General features: G+C 35.2%; 1 protein-coding gene across 1 annotated transcript in view; it reads left to right on the plus strand.

Annotated features, from left to right (window-relative positions):
* The first annotated feature begins 272 nt into the window (after window positions 1-272).
* The window catches only part of LOC139146176 (glutamate receptor ionotropic, NMDA 1-like), a 56,726-nt gene continuing 34,126 nt past the window's right edge, over window positions 273-22,872 (plus strand). The window contains exon 1 of the mRNA XM_070717589.1: window positions 273-446. The gene's annotated coding sequence lies outside the window, so the exon portion shown is untranslated. The remainder of the gene's footprint in view (window positions 447-22,872) is intronic.

Below are 22,872 nucleotides of genomic sequence, written 5' to 3' on the forward strand. Positions count from 1 at the left end.
ATGTTTTGAAATTAGTCTGGAAAACACGCTATGTTAATGATACGCTTCTTCTATAATGTTCCAACGACGTTTAAAGGCAGCCACTTATAGAAGAGCACATTATGAAAATCTGACATTTAGAAAAAAGATAAGGAATAAAGTATATATTCCCCACCCCACCCCATCAAATCGACCACTGCAGTTCTCACAGGCTACGGCAGCGTGTCGCCCTCTCGCTCAGTCGATCGAACGCCATCAATTAGTGACGTCACTTGACATTTTATATTCCTGGTACAAGATGGCGCTGTGCGACGAAATCGACTCTGTCTCGGTTCTTCAATTATTTTCAATTGCTCCATCACTTGCACACTGACAACGACGTCGTTCATTCGTTCGTGACTGGCTGTGAGGCCTTAGGTCATTTCTCCTAAATTTGCTGCTACCATTTTGTGTTTATCGAGTTCAAGGTATGTATCAAATATGAGGTTTCATCATGTTCGTCAGTTGATGATGATGATCCCCGTGTGATGATCCAGGTATATCTGAATGGCCCTGTGTACAGTGTAAAGTCATCCGTTCGGATTCGGCAGCTGATCAGTACGAAGGGAAACGACTTGTATTTAATTCCCAGGACATCGTTTTATCGGACATATTTTTCTACATATGTGTCGCCTACAAGTAGGTGATGTATGTGATATTCTATTTTGAAATTGAAAATTGCGACAATATGCGATGATCAGCGAAGTTTAATCACAAATATGTTTGCTTTGGTTGGCGAATATATTACCCATTGACAGATGTAACCGAACGCCCGGCAGTCAGATATGCGACAGGACGATAACACTGGGTGATTACAGTGAGGCCCGTTTGGCGTTTTCTTGACTGATGCATGGTGTAAATATGCATCCACAGTTGACTTTATATTGTTATCTCTCCTACTGTTGGCTACAGATATATTTTGTGACAAATACAACCGCGGCAAAGCAAGTGCATAGATAACTGATTGTAATACAAACAGAAACTACAATAGCAACAAGTACTGGAAAACCTTAAAGTATAGAAGCGGCATCTTTATTTTACTGATAAAGAGCTAATAAACCACGGGGTGCTTGGTTTAGATATGAGAAGTCTCCTTGCCATTAACGTAAATATAAGAAATCAACTTGGCATGGACTTCCTGAAGACAGTACCATTTAACGCCACCCTGCTGAGATTTCTTACTGACAGCGACAAAGTATAGATAAACTAGGCGAAGTTAGACTACATATTAATTACTACTAGTGTTTGTATTACAATCAGTTACCTATGCACTTGCTTTGCCGCGGTTGTAACTAAAATGTCAGCTTTATTTTTACTTCGAGCTAGATCCATAGTTGACTTTGCTCTCCTTCGGCAAAACTCTCAATACATAACAATTAACAATACATTTCGCCGGCCTCGAGTGGAAACGTGCCGTGAGGTATCGGATAACATACATACATTCTTTTACGGCTTCCGTAACCTGTTACAAATTTATTTATTTGTTCATAACAAATTTTACGACGCAGCGAGAGAGTTGTGATCGAATAATAACAAGCGAAAGCGAACGACACGAATGATGCCCATATGTTTCCAGTCTCGCAAACGTAATCGTAACACTACAGGCCGGCTGAGTTCACGTTGATCGGAGACACGAGCTGGTGCATGTCCTATGAATGAAATCATATGCGAAATTCAAGTACGAAATTTAATAATTTAATAATAATTTTAATAATAATAATAATAATAATTTTATTCATTTCACCAGAAATTATAATACAAATGCGAATGTAATAAACAAATAAAAAAAACTTACAATAAGTAAAAAATCAGGAGATTGATAAAAAAACACCAAAAAAATGGTTTTATTTTTATGGAAAAAAGTCACACACACAAGATCTGGTGAGGACCAAGGAAGTAGTTCTTCAAGAACTAATCTAGTCCTTGGCCCAGTCATCAAAGTTCAATCACAATAGACTAAAACAGCAAAAAAACACACGAAAGGTGAATAGGTGAACAAATTTAAAATATAATATAAGAAATGATAATTTGATGCAAATAATTTTAAATATAAAGGTAATAAAAGTACAGTCGCTCAGTAAAAAAGAGTTTAGACTCTACCGAGAAGGAAGGCTTTCAGGGCCCGCTTGAAAGAATTTCTTGACCTGCTTAACTTTATGGAGACCGGGATATCATTCCAACACTTTGCAATCGAATACGTAATGTTATGTTTTGTTCTGTGTAAATTTACCTTTGGATACAAAAAATTTTCATTATTCACAGACCTAGTGAAATATGAGTGAGAAGCACATGAAGCGTACCGATCGATTGAATGTGCATATTGGTCATCATATAAGTCATAAATGAATGTACATATCTGATATTTGAATAATTTATGAATATCCAGAATACCTAGTTTTTAAATAAAGGTTCACTAGTTCACAGAACTTTGAAAATGTTAGTAAGCGCACAATCTTCTTTTGAAGTTTTAGAAGTGGGTCAATGAAAGATTTGAAGGCATTACCCCAGATTTCGATACAATAGCTCATATGAGGTAATATTAAAGAATTGTACAACAAAAGCATTACAGATTTCGGTAAAAAATATCTTAAGTATGAAAATATACCAACTTTTGGGCTAATTTTGTTGACAATCTTATTTATATGGTATTTCCATGAGAGGGAAGGATCCAGTGAAACACCAAGATACACAGCATGAGGAACATGTTCAATTTGTACATTACTAATAGACAAATCACCTTCAACGGAAATATGTTTATATGGTGATTTGAAAACCAAATAATTAGTTTTGTCTATATTTATCGTAAGTTTATTGGCTTTACACCAATCAGAAACTTTATTAATTTCGCTGGTTAAAGAATTTAAGTTGAGACGTGAAGAATTAAGTGAATGAAATAAACTTGTGTCATCAGCAAATAATCTAAATTGGAACATAGAAGAAGATTTGTGGATGTCATTAATGTAGATTAGAAAAAGAAGTGGCCCGAGTATTGAGCCTTGAGGAACTCCACATGAAATATGTCGGCTATCTGAGGAGCAACCATTCATATGTACAAACTGACGCCTGTTATGCAAATAGGATTTAAACCAGTCATGCGCAGGTCCACGAATCCCATAATGATGTAATTTGGATAATAAGATCTCATGGTTTATTGTATCAAAGGCCTTTTTCAGATCAATGAATATTCCAAGTGTAATACAGCCATGGTCGATCTGTTGTGCAATCTCATTTGTAAGGTCAGCTAAGGCAAGTTTTGTACTATGTCGTTTTCGAAAACCATACTGACTGTCTACTAGAATATTGTACTTATCCAGAAAGGCACATAATTGTTTATTTACTACACTTTCATATATTTTGCTAATAATAGATAAAAGAGAAATAGGTCTATAATTACAAACTTCATGAGCTGACCCTTTCTTAAAGACAGGAATAACCTTTGCAACTTTTAATTTATCGGGAAAACTACCATTAGAAAGAGAACGATTTATCAAATAGGCGAGTGGCTTTGATATATAATCAACAGCATCTTTTACAAGTTTTGGGTGAATTTCATCATGGCCATACGCTTTTTGAGTATCTAGTTTGAGAATTATTTCCCTGACATCTTGTTCGCTGATAGGACAGAAAAAGAAAGAGTTCGATAGACTATGTTAACGCAAAGGAATGACACGGAGACAAGTGTTTGGCCGAAATCCGGGGTTATGCATGCACTGCCATGGCAGGGGCGACGAGGCGTCATAGCGGCCTGAATGGCGGTACCGGGCTCTGGCTACCGTGCATCGGGCAACGTGTTACCGGCCGCCCGCAGCAGACCCATGACAGTACCCCCCTGGAACTTTATTGTATAAAGTAAGCAGTATAAAGACGTACAATATCTTTTATTGTGAGCTGCTAGCCTGCAGCGAGGCTTTATTTATTTATTTATTTATTTTTTCTTTTGCGGAGGGTGGGCGGGGATTTTGTGGTGTGAACTTGAGCGTGGCAGAAGTTGAAATGGACGAGCTATAGCTTTGCTCACACTGATATGCGCATGGATAGTGACGTGGAGAGGGTGACGCAAATTGTTTAGATAACGGTGAAGGGGGCAGTTGGTAGATAGGTTACGTCATAAGTGCATCCAGATAGTGGTAGTAGGTGGCGCATGGTGACCCACATATGTCAAGGTCTAAACCCTTCTCTCCGTGTCCTCCCAGACGTTAACAATGATTATAGCAAAGCCATAATCACCCATTAACGCAAAGGAATGACACGGAGACAAGTGTTTGGCCGAAATCCGGGGTTATGCATGCACTGCCATGGCAGGGGCGACGAGGCGTCATAGCGGCCTGAATGGCGGTACCGGGCTCTGGCTACCGTGCATCGGGCAACGTGTTACCGGCCGCCCGCAGCAGACCCATGACAGTACCCCCCAAATTGTGGCCGAACCGCGGGCATGTATGACTGCGGTGCGGCAGTACACAGCCCCCCCCCCCCGCCCCCCCTCCCCCTGGTGACCATGCGCCACTGGGAATTGTCTCATAGTATATGTTCATTGTTCTTAGTGTTTCATGTCTCTATAGTTCGTGTAGGGCCATTCCATCGTTGGAATTGTCCAGCGAGAACAGAGTCCTGTGTCAAATGTTAGCCAGCCACGAGTACCTTAGTACGAGTGTTACGTAGAGGGTCTCCCGTGGTGTCTTGATGTAGATTTTGTGGTGTGAACTTGAGCGTGGCAGAAGTTGAAATGGACGAGCTATAGCTTTGCTCACACTGATATGCGCATGGATAGTGACGTGGAGAGGGTGACGCAAATTGTTTAGATAACGGTGAAGGGGGCAGTTGGTAGATAGGTTACGTCATAAGTGCATCCAGCTAGTGGTAGTAGGTGGCGCATGGTGACCCACATATGTCAAGGTCTAAACCCTTCTCTCCGTGTCCTCCCAGACGTTAACAATGATTATAGCAAAGCCATAATCACCCATTCGAGGAAATCATAGAAACTGACATTACAGGTTATTTGTGATGACAACTTATTACCGATATCAGCAAAGTAGTTATTGAACGTGTTGGTTATATCCTTACTATGTGTGAGATATTTGTTAGGATCATGGTCTGACTTAATTTTATTTAATAAATAACAAATCGTGTGACTGTTGGAGTTTGAACATTCAAGATGTACTAGATACCCTGGACTGGAAACTGTTTCAAAGTGTCTATTTTCCCATTTGTCTTATCAAGAGTTGTTATAATTGTATACCATTGGCATATCAGTATCATTTCTAGTTCCTGTAGCTGTGAGCTACAGCATATTAAGGATATTCTGGAACACAAAAGGACTGTTATGATTTCAAGATCGATCATACACTTGAAACAACACAAAATATATTAATGTATTTTAAATTAACAATATATATTTGTATTACATGTACTGGTAAAACTCTAAAGTATTTATAATACATGTATTCTCGACCACGGGTCATCCGGGTACTTGTGGGTTCTTACGTCATTTTTGTGTCACAGCGCCGTGGGAAGTTCAGATTTTTCAATCATGTACCAATATTCAAAGTTTCAATATACATAAATGACATAACTTTTAGTTCTGCTTTTTTCCACACAATTTCTTGACATTCGCTCTTCTGAATTGTCGGATCTCTCATTCTCCTCGCTTGTATGCGTTTCACCTACTGACGCGCCCCGCGGTCGAGAATTGAACGACATTACTGAAGTTTGGGTACATATGATGACTGCTCTGTGTTGCTATGGAAATGATCTTCTGAACACCTATGCTTGAACTTTGACATCTTCATGCAAAGTATATTATAATGAGTATTGTTTCAGTCCGCAGAATTGATAATTATGCAGATTGTGGTCAGGAGAGTCATAACCTTTTTTCAGTTCTTATTCGCTCCACTGTGGGGCAAATATCCTTGGCCTTGGCTCCACTGTGGGGCAAATATCCTTGGCCTTGTCTCCACTCTGGGGCAAATATCCTTGGCCTTGTCTCCACTCTGGGGCAAATATCCTTGGCCTGGGGCAAATATCCTTGGCCATCACTCCACTGTTGGGCAAATATCCTTGGCCTTCTCTCCAGTGTGGAGCAAATATCCTTGGCCTTCAGGGCAAATATCCTTGGCCTTCTCTCCACTGCGGGGGCAAATATCCTTGGCCTTATATTGTAATTTGAAAGTAGCTTCACATTTGATACTATTCAACATCTCATAAACCACTTTTTCTAAAATGAACACTCGAACTGTTTGCCATTTACAATGCAAACTATAATAATTGAATGAAAGAAAAGTTTTTGTGTTTAGAACTCAATTAGACGAATGTTTTTAAGATTTATTGCCGTTTGCTCAATTTTACTTGTTTATGTTAAGACATGCAATCAATCATTGATTGAAACATAAGTAGAAATACTAGAAAATGCTACTAAGATGTGTGACAGTAGACCAATTGATGAAGTAAGCTGTGGGTCCATAGCTGTGGTGTTTTTAGACTGGATTCCTGCCTTTTACGGGCTGGTTTTGACTTGTTTTGGAGGCGGGTTAAATCGTAAAAGTCAAAACCAGCCTGTAAAAGGCAGGAACCCCGTCTGAAAACACCACAGCTATGGACCCACAGCTATTGATGAAGTTAACTTTACGTGATAATTTTAATTTATTTATTTAATTAATGATTATAATAAATAATCAATAACAATTTATTTTTATTTATGCAGAAGATTTGTCTTGCTAAAAGATGTTTAATTTATGTAAAACATGTTTGTAGGTAATAGATGTAACGGTAGAGTTTTTTACGTTTATGATAAAAGATGTATGAGGAAAATTTAATGTATTCTTCTGAATATAGTTGTGTGTTAACTTCTGTGTATTTCAAATTTGTGAGAGATTTGACTGTGAATATACTTGGCCTCCACTTGGTGAAACGGTCAATATGGAAAGTTATCAGGTAAAGGCTTGCTTTTGATGACATGACTAGCAGTGAGCTCATTATACCATCTGTATGAGTGAGACACCACCTGAGGGCAATGTGTGGAAGAATTGAATTGAATCAAGTTTTGTAATTGAAAATATGATATTATCACTTTCTGAGGGACATTTGACGTGATAGAATGGATTGGAGGTGTGTCAATCAATCATCAATTGATACAAGATGTGGACCTTCAGTGTGTATATATATATATATATATATATATATATATATATATATATATATATATATATATATATATATATATATATATATATATATATATATATATTTATATATATAATACACACATATACTGTGCATGTTAGTATATTGTGTGTACACATACTGATGTCTGTTTACTTAGAAAAACTGCCCAGACAACTACTTATAAGTTTGTGTGACCATGCATTATGTATTGTGGTTAAATTTAACACATTGCCCCCCCCTTAATATCTTACTGTACAAGTTAAGTAAAATGTTGCTTTGACAATTTTGAAGTTACATTTCTGAAAAACATTTGCATGATATATAAATGTCTCCTTATGCATTTTCTTCATAAATCTTCAAATATCTCTTTCTCCACACACATTGTTCACTAACCTTGAAATCAGAATAACTTCCTCCAAAATTTTAAAATTCAAGATGTTGATAAAGTTTGCATAATTTGGACATATTTTGGACCCATTTTGACTGTCATGTAGAGTTCCAAAGTATGACATCATGTTTTTATTACATTTATCTCCCAATACGTCAAAATTACAGCATTTATGTTACACTGTTAGTGTATTGCAATTCTATGTAGTAAATGATACAAATTTCATGTGAAGCTAAAAGTAGAATTTGTTATGCAAATTTTTGATTACTTCATCAAAGATATTTCATCCCAGTAGGATTTTATTTTCAGGGGCTTTTGGAGGACACAGTGCTGTGCATATGAAATACCAGTAGTCATATGTTGGGCTGTATCAGTTGCATTAATAAACTCAATTTCAGATTCACATTTGAACTGCCACTGAAATTTCATGAACACTAAGGCAAAAAAAATAATAAATTGTGCTGTTGCAATGATATGGTTCTCAAAAATAGGGTAGGTAGGTCAGCAGGAATTTTTTTTTGTCCAAAATATTTTTATTTTTAAATATGCATTTTTCAGGGGTTCAAGGCGGTCAAACACTGGCCACAACATTTTCAGAAAAATTGATCATACATATAAAAAACATTGAAGACATCCTCATTCAAGCAAAAATCAAATGCCAAGTAATGAACTCATGGGTTTTTTCTTTCTTTTTTACTTCCATGTTTACATAGCTCTAAAAAGGTTATGGTCGCAGGTTAAAAATAGGGTAGGACGGGTTATTGGAACACCGCAATTTTTTTGTTTCACCTAATTTATCTCCCAAAATCAATGAGGGACTCTGAGTCACTGACTAGTTTTAAGAAATCTTGTAACAACTTTTTGTATAATACTTACTTGTCTGATGCCTTTTCGTAGTTTTTTTTTTATATATTTGTTTCTGTGTTCTTTGTGTTTTCATGTTTGTGCTGTAAAGTGTTTTATGACTTTCTTTTGTCTATTCGACCTCCACTAAAAGAGGTGTTTCACCTATGGAGTTATCGAGTTTAATTAAAGATTAATAATAATAATAATAATAATAATAATAATAATAAATAATAGTAATGTATACATACAGGTATTTTAGTTGACAAAAACATTGACCCAGATCATTTTGAAATCTCAAAGTAAAAATGGTTTATGCTTCCATTAGCTTGTCACATCAGGGAACCAACTCATCAACAATTGAATCATGGGTATTGAAGAATGGAATTTACTCTCAATCATGTAACACTCTGTAACACAAGTAGACAATAAATTTTCATAAAATCCAGGCAACTGAAACCAACAATAGGGCATACAAGCTTGAGCTAAAACATCTCGCAGCAAGATTTTGATAACTCTTATTTTTATAGAATGCAATTTTCCCTTTAATTAATTTAATGTCTGAACCACAATAATCTCAGCTTTATTAATTAGATATGATCTTCTTTATTGGAAATATTGGAAATATGTTGACAGTCAGATTCAGACTTTGATTACCTCAGCAGTAAGGTTGAGTTCATGATGATTTGAATTCATATTAACACTTCAGCTTGGCAGTATATCAGTTTAATTGTCACTGATATCTGCAATGAAGAGCATATGTCATGACAGATGGTTGCTTTAAAAACTCTCAAATGGAAGTTTTGTTTTTACCAACATGTCTGTGTTTTCTGGCAATAAATGAAGAATACAGGATTTACAAGCATTATACACATCACTGTTCATATGCTGCAGGTTACAGGTAATAAATGCCATTCTGCCATAAAAAGTACAAATCACAAAAAATATATCATTTTGATTTTATGAGCAGTTTTATAGTTTCTATGCAGTGTACATTTAATCCATCAATACTTCATCTGCTATGGCCACTGAGTCCCTGGTGTCTACCAAACAAAGGTGATAGAAATTAATTTACATCCTGCCTCTATTACCTGCATTGGAATAATTCCTGTCGGTGACCCTGAAAAAGATAAATCGATAAATATTAATGAATAAATCCAATACAGGATGTCATACCGTCTGATATTTAATAATTTGCAATCATCAACATTTTGCCTCGGATTGAAAACATTGGTTCTGCAATTATTAATTTTATTGAATTGAATGTTTAAAATGCATTCAAAGAAGCAATTAAAGCGTATTGATGTACATGTAGATTGCTGAGAAATGTACATCTATATATATCATATCTCTTGCTAGGTAAATGAGATGGTAGTTAATGAATGAATTAAATACCAGCAGATGAACAGTTACACCATGTAGATGACAGTAGAATGCTGGGCCACCTGTGTTGTATCTATGATTTAATTATTTTTTCCTTTTATAGTATGTTAAATAGTTGGTATAGCTCCTGGGTATAGCTATTTTTGTAATGGTTGCAAAAAATTGATTGGAAAGAAATAAACCTTTAAGGGCATCTTTGAATTGTGCATATGATGAAAAGAAATATTGTTACCATAGAGACTGGCTTTAAATTTAAAAATTCATTCAACTGTTTGACAAAGCTGGTCATGTTTCTGAAAATAGTACAACAGAGTGAGATACTTTAAATGGAAGGTAATTTTATTTTTATCTTTGATCTGCCAAAAACAATTTCATCCTGCTACATCTATACAACGTTTTGTGTACATAGTAATACTGTGATCCAATGTGTTGTCTTTAATGGTGAATTTGAACCTGTTTATATGCATTTTAGGGTTCAAGGGTGTAAGGTCACAGCTATTACAAATACACCGGTCATAACATTTCCCTAAAAAAGCAATGGATCATTAATCTCATTGATATTCCATGGTTATTTTGGACACTGCTTTGCACAGCTGGAAGTTGAATACCAGCTCATGAAACATTATCCAGTAATAGCTAGTAACTCTACATACTATGGTTTTGCTGTGTTTTATTATCAGGGGAAACAATTTTAAAACGTTGATATTTAGGATCAAGCTATCGTGATCACAAGCTGTACTAGATATCAACTGTTTTAAACAATTGTTGAGAATGTATATTGTTGTAATGTACTCCTCAATATTAACATAAAAAAGATACCATTTATTTTAAAAACTATGTCAAATTTTAACCTAAATGAGTGGATCATTTCAGGAAGTAAAACAAAATCATCTCACTGATGAAAGTACAGTATTGTAATAACTAATGCTAGCCAATTTAACTAAATCTGGATGGAACTTAAAGTTTTGATAATTATGGTTCTAGTCCTCCATCAAGGTCATCCATAAAACTATTTTTTATACTTTGTCACAATTATTACAATGATCATTTTGTTGTTTTTGAATTTTTTCAAATGTATCACACTAACATTGAATTTAATGTAAAGGAGAAACGCAATTTGAATGTGAATGAAATATCTTTTTTTTACTGTGGCAATTATATTTGAATAGCAACAAATAGTCTTTTCTTGTTTGAAAGTATCATTTGAACAGCAACAAGGTCTGTCTAAAATGTCAATAAATCAATAATTTATGTAGATCATATGAATATATCATTAAAAGTTGAAATTTATATATTAACAAAATATCAAATAAATTTGTAGCACTATCAGATACAGGTGACATTTCACGTTAAAAAATGCCACAAAAACTTCTCTAGGGAAATATTGGAATTCATATCAATAAATGGGAAGAGGTGCCCTGTGTTGTATTTTATCAGAAAACAAGACAAATGATTTATGATCAATATTGCTTTCATGAAAGCATTAAATAGGATGTAGTGGCAACAGTGCGGTCTTGTCGGTAATTACATGTAATTAATCAAATTGACTGTCGCTTTAAGCTGTGACATGGCTGTCTGTGTGTGGGGCATCATTTTACATTGTTATCTCATACACAGATTTTCTAGTGATTGTCTCTTAACCCAGCAACATAACACAAATTCCTTTTCAGTGTAAATGTAACCGTCGGTTAATGAGTAATTTCTTCATCACAATCGTGTTCTGGTTATAATTTCCTGAAATAAAAATGCATAAATTAGCCAATATTTGCATCCCATGTACAAAATTTATTCTGATCAAAGTTTTACATCCCTGTGTGTGCTGCATGGCCCTGTTAGTAGAAAGTTGAATTGGAGGCTGGCATGGATCAAAAATAACAGAACTGATGGCACAGCTACATTAGACAGATATCGCATTGAATCAGTCAAAATACTTGTTATAACAAATAATTTTTTATTAAAGGCAGTTGTTTCTTGGATAAAAAGACCAAGGAAAATTTAGAATTTATTTCTTCTAATCTTTCTAATTCAAAGGATAATAGAACAGTAGACAGTGTTGATAATGTTATGGTGTCAGCAACACTGCCGGGCAGAGGTGTCTGTATGAATGGTACATGTGTTCATAGAAATTAAAATGGTGCATTGACTATCTTTGTTTGTGCGCTGTTATCTTTTTAATTTTTAACGAAAAGGAGGAAAGCTTGTCGGAATTATGAAAAATGGAGTTGGTATAATGTTTTTGACACTGTGTGTGTGTGTGTGAGTGTGTGGAATGTAATAATTCCTCTAATCTAGGAATGTCGCATTCCTACCATTGTACACAGTAATTCTTAAATGCATGAATTTCCGTAAACTTGAGTAATATAAAATTGAATAAATTATGCAAATTTCATGCATTTGAGTGAATTTCAGACTTTATCATGTAGTATTTAATGATCTTAATTATTTTTATGAGAAAAATAACTGTGAAATTTATGGTGATATTATCAATGTATACAACAATCCAAGCTAACTTAAATGCAGTCTGCATTTTGTAATAATATGTTTTGAACTCTGAATCAACTTGGGATTTTTTCTGATTCAGAATTTCTGTAAGACAACATGAAATTTATACATTGTTTGTGAAACTTTAGTCATGTAGAAAACTGTATAAGAGAGCAATTTGTAAGTCTGTGGTGTCACTGAGACTTAAGAAGGCTGATAGAAGCCATTGCATTCTTATCAGTGCTTGTGATACAGATTAAAAGACTAAAGCACAAATTCCAAGCATGCCATGTTGTGATGATAGTATTTCATCTTTAATACAACGTCATCATTCTGCCATGCATGATCCATGTGTGTGTACTATCAAAGTATGGCTATAATTTCCCCTGTTACCATGGTAACTGTAACCATAGTACCATGTTATAACTGGTAAAGAATTTAATAATTACATGCTCAAAGCTTCTGTGTATGAAGACTGATAATTCTACATGTATCTCTATTGTATAACAGTAGATCACGACATTTGCACACTGAATTGAGTCTACTTCAGTGTGCATCCTCTAAATGTTGCCATGACTGGGGACTTAAAGTCTCAATTTCAAGGGCATTCAGCCAATAGGTTACACCATGTTCGTGTGTCAGCTCATGCAGTTTTGGTGTTTAATTCCATCATATTATTTTCTGTCTGTGAAATGCTGATACAGCTTTTTGTTCTACTCCCAAAAATAAATGTTTTAAAGGGCTGACTGTATACGCTGACCCTGTCTGCCATCATCTTGAGGGCCCCACAACATGTAACTCAACAATTCTATTAACCCTTTGAGTGCCAAAGTCAATTTTTGTCAGATTTTTGCCAAAATTTTTGATAAAAAACTGAGGCCAATGAAATGTTGTGTTCATTTGGTCCAAAATTATCAGAAAAATTATAGAAAAGTTCATAAAAATTGTTAAATGTTGCACTGAAATTTTGGTGGGAAAAATACAGCACTCAACAGACTGTTATCTTGAAAACATGAGATGTATGCTGCAATTTTTAATTCAGAAATGAAGTGAAAAAGAAATAATCAGAAACATGATATAACGTTTACCTGCTCGTTTGACCAGTCTATTACAAATTTAGTTCTCACATTTCACTGTTTTAACATTGTGTACTGGAACAAAATTATATCGAACTGTTCTATTGTAATATAAGTTGAGTATTTACCTGCCAAGGTGTGTACCGAAGTAAAAAAGTGAGTTCCAGTCTTTAATGATGTATTCAGAAAGTGTCATAGGCAAAACCCTACGACAGCTCTAAACACCTTGAATGATTTTCATATTACATGAAATAATATCTGTTGTTCAGAGATAAATGATATGCAAAACTCATTTCAGTTCGCATTCCGTGATACTGGCATCATGTACTACATGTGTACTGTATAGCGCAGTTGATGATCTGCTGCTTCAAATTATTTGAATTGAAAATGAATTCAAGGTCACTTTTGAAAAAAAGAGCGTCACTGAGTTTATCAGAGATCTGTGTTATGTCTTTTATAACATGCAGCATTGTAACACATCAAGGACATAGTGATTATCATTAATGAGATGAATTGGTAAAAAAACACCAAAGGACCTGTACAAATTATCATATTCATATTCATAAATCTGCAGGCAATAAATATTAATCGAACGCTTTTAATTGCGCTATTGTGACCTAGAAAATAACCCAATTTTCTGCAAAATGCAGTGTTAAATATAATGAAATTCAATTCTAAATTCAGCCAGACACATTATTATTATCATGATGATTAATCCAATTGTTTGTTAATCACTAAGTTGAAAAGAAGAATAATTTATTTTACTGGTATCTAATTTTATTTTTTTACTTTGAAGTCACACATTTACAAAGCAGATAATAGGAATTTTATCTGTGCTGTATCAAAATTATTAGATTTGGTATTTTGAACTGTCTGCAGTATCATACTTCAAGGCACGGCAGATCAGCACGTACATTAATACATGCAGTCTGTGATCCTATCACTGACGTCTGCAGATATATTCTGCTGGTTTCAAAGAGTTTTTAAAAAGGAAATTACATTTACTATGAAGCAAATGAATCAAAAAACACTGATATGTTCATCTCTGTGGTTCCCCGATGCATCATAATCTGTCAAGTTAGATCCTCCATGGTTTTTGAGTTTTGGCTAAGGTAACGCTCGTCTGTCATACACTTCACTGCAGGTATCTTTGCGTAAAAGTGTGATAGTTTGTAAACACGTACCGTTTACTGGTATTAGTGATGCATTCTGTACTGTTTCACTTTGAAATCAAATGATGCAATTTATTTTATGATATTTTACAAAATATATTTAGCAATTCAAATGTACAGTACTATGGTTACTGCGTTGAGTTACAACTGTGATCATACACAAGATTGAACACAACATATGGTACTGCAGCGGTACTTAGTATGGCTGTATTATGCTGTTTTATTCTTTCAGTTAATGTTTTGTGGCCCTAGCTGTAATATAGAATGCTTACTTTGAATTCCTTTCCACATCAGGATTTGTTTTTCAAATGCGACACCTGGAAAAAAAACTACGAAAGTACTGACTTCAAATATGTTTAACATGATGTACTATTATGTTGATAGCTGAAGAGGATGGCCTAGCTTGATGATGTAAACATTAATCAATTCACAGATTCAGAGACAGTAGAAATTTTCAATAATTGAAGATTTAATTGACAGAAGTCACCCAGGGAACAACCATGTTGATTGATTAGTGTATAAATCTGTCCTGATCTGCAGTTTGTGTGGATATAATGTGAAGCAAGTAGAGAAAATTGTGTTTTCACAGCCTTTGTAGAATATTAAAATATGCCATATTTCTCAGGTAGTTTGCACAAACAATTGTAGTGTGTACTTTGAATTTTGAAGATTCCTTGAAACGGTCTTTCCATCTATTTTTGCTGTATCATGTATGCACTGGAATAACTTTGTAGAATGTTTAAATTCCAATAGGCATTTAATATTGATAAAAAATTCTGTGCTGCTGACAAAATCCATGATTTATGGATTGAACATGAGATGAGAATGCTTTTCATGACCAGGTCTGGTACTATAGGTGCAGCCTGGCACTAGGTGAGGGACGCCAAGCCTGTCACGTAAGGTGCAGCCTTGCACAGGTTAGGGAGGCCAGGCCTAACACTAGGTGCAGCCTTGCACAGGTTAGGGAGGCCAGGCCTAACACTAGGTGCAGCCTTGCACAGGTTAGGGAGGCCAGGCCTAACACTAGGTGCAGCCTTGCACAGATTAGGGAGGCCAAGCCTAGCACTAGGTGCAGCCTTGCACAGATTAGGGAGGCCAAGCCTAGCACTAGGCGCAGCCTTGCACAGGTTAGGGAGGCCAAGCCTAGCACTAGGTGCAGCCTTGCACAGATTAGGGAGGCCAAGCCTAACACTAGGTGCAGCCTTGCACAGATTAGGGAGGCCAAGCCTAACACTAGGTGCAGCCTTGCACAGGTTAGGGAGGCCAAGCCTAGCACTAGGTGCAGCCTTGCACAGATTAGGGAGGCCAAGCCTAGCACTAGGTGCAGCCTTGCACAGATTAGGGAGGCCAAGCCTAGCACTAGGCGCAGCCTTGCACAGGTTAGGGAGGCCAGGCCTAACACTAGGTGCAGCCTTGCACAGGTTAGGGAGGCCAGGCCTAACACTAGGTGCAGCCTTGCACAGGTTAGGGAGGCCAGGCCTAGCATCTGGTATTAGACACAGCTGGCAGTACTGGATGCATGAAGTATTCCTTTTTGTATTGAAAGTATAACAACAGGGGACCAGAAACAAAACTGAAATCGTTCTCCTTAAAAATACATGTAAGCTAAGGATGTTACACAAATGAAGATCCTGTCTCAGCTAGGAGATGGGTGAAATACTTTGTTTATTTATGCACTTAAAGATCAGGCAATCTCCAAAAAGCAAACAAAAAATTGACTGGTCAAACTCTTAGAGCCTATCCAGTGTCATACTTTCATTCATCAATTATCCTGCAAATGTGCACAGTAAATGACTGCAGAAATGAAAATATCACATCCGGGGTGACAATAGTGAATCCTTATACAATCATTTCATTGGTCCTTTAAATATTGGTAAAGTTTGGTTATTGGCTGTTCAAAATTGTCTGCATGGTGACCCCTGATATTATCTTATTTTTGATTGTGAAATACCGGTATAATGTTCAGTGATGACTTGTGTATTCTAGCTGAGGTGAATACATTCATCTTTCATCAGTATGATAACTGTGACCTTTACTGGTATTTTGAATTCAAATGTCATCCGTGTTTAATATGAAATCCAATGTACTCCACTCATTTGTAATATTTTATCTCTTGTACCGCAAGAGAATATATTTACCAAACATGATGCATACCGGTAGAATATATTTACCAAACATGATGCATAGAATATATTTACCAAACATGATACATAGAATATATTTACCAAACATGATACATAGAATATATTTACCAAACATGATACATAATATTAAAGAGAAGAGAAAGCTACATCAAAAATGTAATTCTAATTTTTTAGCTCCCATAGCCATATGTATATATGGCAATGGAAGCTATTCTTATAGGCTAGGAAAATGTCTGTATGTCTGTCCGTCAACATCAAAAACTCCAAAACCGCTGTACATTTCATCTTGATATTTGGTGTGTACATGGATGATGGGCTGTAGATGAGATTTTGTTCAAATGAAGTTGTCATTGCCAAAAATATGCAAATTAAGTGAAAAAATGTAAAAACAGTCAAAATTGAAAAAACTCAATAACCACTGAGCAGATTACATGAAAAAATAGCATGTAAGTACTTTGGGATGACATGAAATGATTGTGCACATCTTGGGTCAGTATCTTGGACTTGCTATTTTTCATGAATTTTTTTGTAATTTTCTCCCATTTTTGGTCAAAAATCTTCTTCTCTGAAACCACAAGTCCGATTGATTTGAAACTTGGTATGGAAGTGCATAGGAGTGACCTTTCCCAAATTTGGGCAAATCGTGGTGAAATTTGCATATTTTTAGTTTACACGTCCATAGACTCCCATGTATAAGGCAGATCTCCATAGACTCCCATGTATAAGGCCACGAAAAAAAAATTTAGTTTCTCATCGTATTCATATTGCAAAAAGGATGCAGTGACACAATTTTTAGTCCCCACGGATGAAGTCCAGTGGGCTTATAGATTGGGTCATGTCCGTCTGTTCGTCTATCCGTGAGTCCATCCGTTCACGCAGATATCTCGGATATTTTGACAAAATGTCATGTGACCTCAAATATACATATTTGTCCATAACTCAGTAACCATAAGTGCTACAGCCTTCATGTATGGTATGATGGGACACCTTATGACGCCACATATTGTACCTCATTATTTATGCACATATCTAATTTTGAGCAAGCCAATAGAGCTAGAGGTCTGATTTTTGGTATATAGGGATAACTTAGCAATACAATTTTTTTGACAAAATGTCACGTGACCTCGGTGACCTTTGACCTCAAATATACATATTTGTCCATAACTCAGTAACCACAAGTGCTACAGCCTTCATGTATGGTATGATGGGACACCTTATGACGCCACATATTGTACTTCATTTATTATGCGCATATCTAATTTTGAGCGAGCCAATAGAGCTAGAGGTCTGATTTTTGGTATATAGGGATAACTTAGCAATACAATTTTTTTGACAAAATGTCACGTGACCTTGGTGACCTTTGACCTCAAATATACATATTTGTCTATAACTCAGTAACCACAAGTGCTACAGCCTTCATGTATGGTATGATGGGACACCTTATGACGCCACATATTGTACCTCATTAATTATGCACATATCTAATTTTGAGCGAGCCAATAGAGCTAGAGGTCTGATTTTTGGTATATAGGGATAACTTAGCAATACAATTTTTTTGACAAAATGTCACGTGACCTCGGTGACCTTTGACCTCAAATATACATATTTTTCCATAACTCAGTAACCACAAGTGCTACACCCTTCATATTTGGTATGATTGGACACCTTATGACACCACATACTGTACCTCAATAATTATGCACATATCTCATTCTGAGCAAGCCAATAGAGCTGGATGTCTGATTTTTGGTATATAGGGATAACTATAGGAGAGAAATTTTTTGACCAAATGTCATGTGACCTCGATGACCTTTTACCTAAAATATATGTTTATGTCAATAAATAAGTAACCACAAGTGCTATGTCCTTTGTATTTAGTAGGATGGGAGACCTTATGACAGCACACGCTTTACCTCATTAATTATGTACACATGTAATTCTGGGCAAGCGAATAGAGCTAGAGATCTGATTTTTGGCATATAGGGATTATTAGCAATATAAATTTTTTTTTTCAAAATGTCATGTGACCTCGATGACCTTTGACCTTGATTATACATATATATGCATATCTCAGTAACCACAAGTTCTATACCCTCCAATTTTGACTAGGATATTAGACCTTAAGATGTCACATCTTGTACCTTATTTATAATGCACATATGTATTTCTTGGCTGGCCAATACTGCTAGAGGTCTGATCTTTTTCCCCGATTTAGAACCATAACTTAGACATGCCTCATGTGTTTCAAATTGGGAACAACGACATAGACCTATGTGCCCATAGATCTCAACGTATACACTCCAGTGATACTTCTTAATGACCACATTTTCCTGCCCATCAAGACTAATACGCCTTTTACAAGTGGGGACTATGTCATTGTAAATGACTTGTTGAATTAATGGTTGTATCACAGTATTCGATATATCTAATTCTGTATTTTTTCCATTTTATATTCTGAATAAATACATTAAACATATTTCACTGTCTCCAGTACATTACATTTAAGTATTTTCACTTCATGCACTTTATCCCTTTCACACATGTTCAAATATCTGACCAGAGAACAAACACTAAATAGTCCAGGATGGGAGCTACAGTGTCATTGACGCTATTTTTTTAATAGATTCGTGATATATATTAGAGTGGAAGACAATTACAATTTTGTGAAATTAATATCTGTATCAATCGTGTACAGGGATCTGAAAATGTGATCACACTATTTGACAAAATCTAGCAGACGGTAAGCGAGTAATAAGAGATATGGTTTAATCCATATGAAGAAGAGATATGAGAATCCTGAGACAGATTGACAGAGCTTGTCATATTCACAAATATTTCATTTTTGATCCACGACCAATGTGTGATCCCCGCAGACATGATTTAATTATTATATCAACAGATCATGATTACTGAAATACCATGTGATTATTGCTGTCAATCATGTGAGACTGACCCAAACTCTACTGACCTGGTTTCTCAGACAAGATTCCTGAACATATAACTCTCTTTTCAACACTGATCAATTGTGTCTACAGTGTATTTCATCAATTTATCATTTAAGTTTCCTTGCAGCCATTACAATGCTTCCTGTGTCAGAGGGACTTTCCAACTCTGCACATTCAAATAAAATAAAATTCTCAGTCACAGAATTCATCTTCAATCCTCCTGGAAAAAATTTACCAATGTCATGAAATTTTGAAATTTGCTCAGAAATGTAATATACTCTGATGGTTATAAAAACTGATATTTTGTGCACTGGTACTCTGTCAAAACAAAACTTTACATTTTTATCCTTGAATATAAATTGTGTCTTTGTGTCAGTGAAATTAACCTTTATGCTCAATTTTTATTTCCTAAAGTCAGAAATGTGTTGGTAATTCAAAATTTACAGTTTAAACATTTTTTTTTATTTTAAAGTGAATAATTTCTTTGAACCAAAGATTAGTACTCATGTAAATTACATATTTCCACAACAGATTCTGTCGAAATATTGTCTAACATTTTGTCACTCTTTTTGAAGTACCTATCAAGTACAGTGTCAAGATATGTCTCTAAAGTGGAAAACTTAAAATAATTAAAAATTTCATCCACCATTGGAAAATATTAAAGTTGGATTTTCAGAAAACTAAGACAGTAAATATTTTTCTTTTTCTGAGCGCTTTAAAATGAACCCCCCACAAGAGGTAGATTAGAAAAGAATCTTAGAAATTTGATAGTCGGAATATCTGTCTGGAGACGTGGTCTTTAAGTCTTAAGTGAAAATCATTATCACTATTCACATGTTCTTGAAACATTATCCAAGGGCCTTATTTGTCTCATGCCAATGTTGCATTTCTGAAGGCAAACATACATATCTGTCTCTGTAACTCTGATTAACCTCACACTGAAGTGCCTCTTTGATATTGAATGGTCATTGGAATTGCGTGTGGAAAATAACATGATGTGTCGGAGGTACTACAGAAATGCTTAAAAGCTGACTATCAATATTTTGGTTAAGTGTACTGTATTAGATTGAACTTACAACTCACACGATGAACTCATGCTCTCTCCCTTGATTGGCATCAGCTGTCGCTGTAAATTCTTGTGAGATCTACTTGACATTCTGTTCAACTGTAGGCAGATTTTACCATTTCTGTGTTGTCAATGTTAATTCATGTATACATTATTGATGTGTGTCCGCATTGAGAGGATGTAATATTTCACCAATTTGTTGATTCAGATCAATTTGTAATATTTTGTGATCAAATCAAGTATGGTAGACTGACAGGGGTCATCAGTTTTCACCATTATAATTTTCTGTCATAATTTTTTGTACATTTTTCAAAGCTATTTCTGGAATGAACAGTGTTTGATTTACAGATATTTTGTCTTAAAATTTTATAGAACATTCTGAAATATGGTCTTCAGCCTTGCAGTTTAAGATTAAGTATAGGTTCATTTCTAGGTTAATTGAGAGAATATACATCCATGCCTGAATTTAAGGACATGCTACATATTATAATTTCTGTTTTTCTAATTCTCCTTTATTTATGTTTAGCTCCGCTGTCAGCGACGCGGAGCTTATCAAATAGGTTGATTTTCCGTCGTCGTCCGTCGTCGTCGTCGTCCGTCGTCGTCCGTCAACAATTGCCTTCTCCTCTGAAACCGCAAGTCCAATTGCTTTGAAATTTTATGTGCAGCTTACTTGGGGTGACCTCACTTAAGTTTGTTCAAATCGTGGTGAAATTTGCATATTTGTATTTTTGGGGCATTTTTTGGTGTTTTTGGTAAAAAAATCTTCTTCTCTGAAACCGCTTGTCTGATTGCTTTGAAATTTGATATACAGTTTACTTAGGGTGACTTCAGACAGATTTGTTCAAATTGTGGTGAAATTTGCATATTTGTATTTTTAAGGCAATTTTTGTCATTTTTGGTAAAAAAATCTTTAAAAATCTTCTTCTTCAAAACTACCTGTCAGATAGCTTTGATATTTGGTACATATGTCCCTAGGGATGATCTATTTCAGATTTGTTCAAATTGTGCAGAAATATGCAAATTTGCATTTTTGAGGCAATTTTTGCGATTTTTGGTCAAAAAATGTATTTCTCAAAAAGTACTGGTCTGATAGTTGTGAAATTTGGTATACAGGTTTCTATAGATGAACTAAGTAATATATATTGAATTTCTGATGAAATCTGTAATTTTGTATTTTTGGGGCAATTTTTGCCATTTTTTGGTCAAAAAACGTGTATTTCCAAAACTACTCATCTGATAGCTTTGCAATTTGGTATACAGGTTTCTACAGATGAGCTAAGTAATATATATTGAATTTCTGATGAAATCTGTAATTTTGTAGTTTTGGGGCAATTTTTGCCATTTTTGGTCAAAAAATGTGTATTTCCAAAACTACTCATCTGATAGCTTTGAAATTTGGTATAGAGGTTTCTATAGATGAACTAAATCATATTTATTGAAATTATGATGAAATCTGCAATTTTGAATTTTTGGGTCAATTTTTTCCATTTTTGGTTAAAAAATGTGTTTCTCAAAAAGTACTGTTCAACAGCTTTGAAATTTGGTATACAGGTTTCTATAGACGAAATAAATTTGATCTTTTGAAATTATGATGAAATCTGCAAATTTTATTTTTTGGGGCAATTGTTGCCATTTTTGGTCAGAAATTTTATTCTCCAAAAAACTACTCATCAGATAGCTTTGATTGACATGTTCTTAGGGATGATCTGATGTGATATATTCAAAGTACAATGAAATCTTCTATTGTGTATTTTTGCAGCTATTTTAGCCACTTTTTTCTGGCCACTGCATTGAGCTATCAAAGATTTCCACCTTCTTCATCAACATGTGTCAAAAATAGTTATTCTCTACATAAACACAGCGGAGCTATATCGGCCGCTAGGTCGCTTGTTTTATTGGTATGATTGTTTGTTTTTTTAAGTCAGTGGAGAAACAAAAATGAAACGCACAAATCATAGTCACAACACAATTATCAATAATACACCATACAAAAATTTGAAGTTTAGCCAGGAAAATTTACTGTTTAATAATGTTGACAAGGTTGGTTGTGCTGACATGACTTATGTATGTGTCAATTAATGACAATGGTTGGACAGTAAAACATGAACAGGGTTGGACTTAAAATGGACTAAAATGACTAAATGTTCTTAGCTTTAACTATTAAGGTGGACATTTCAGGCAGTGAAATACAATAC

This window comes from Ptychodera flava, chromosome 1 (genome assembly GCF_041260155.1).
Source record: "Ptychodera flava strain L36383 chromosome 1, AS_Pfla_20210202, whole genome shotgun sequence".
Lineage (NCBI taxonomy): Eukaryota > Metazoa > Hemichordata > Enteropneusta > Ptychoderidae > Ptychodera > Ptychodera flava.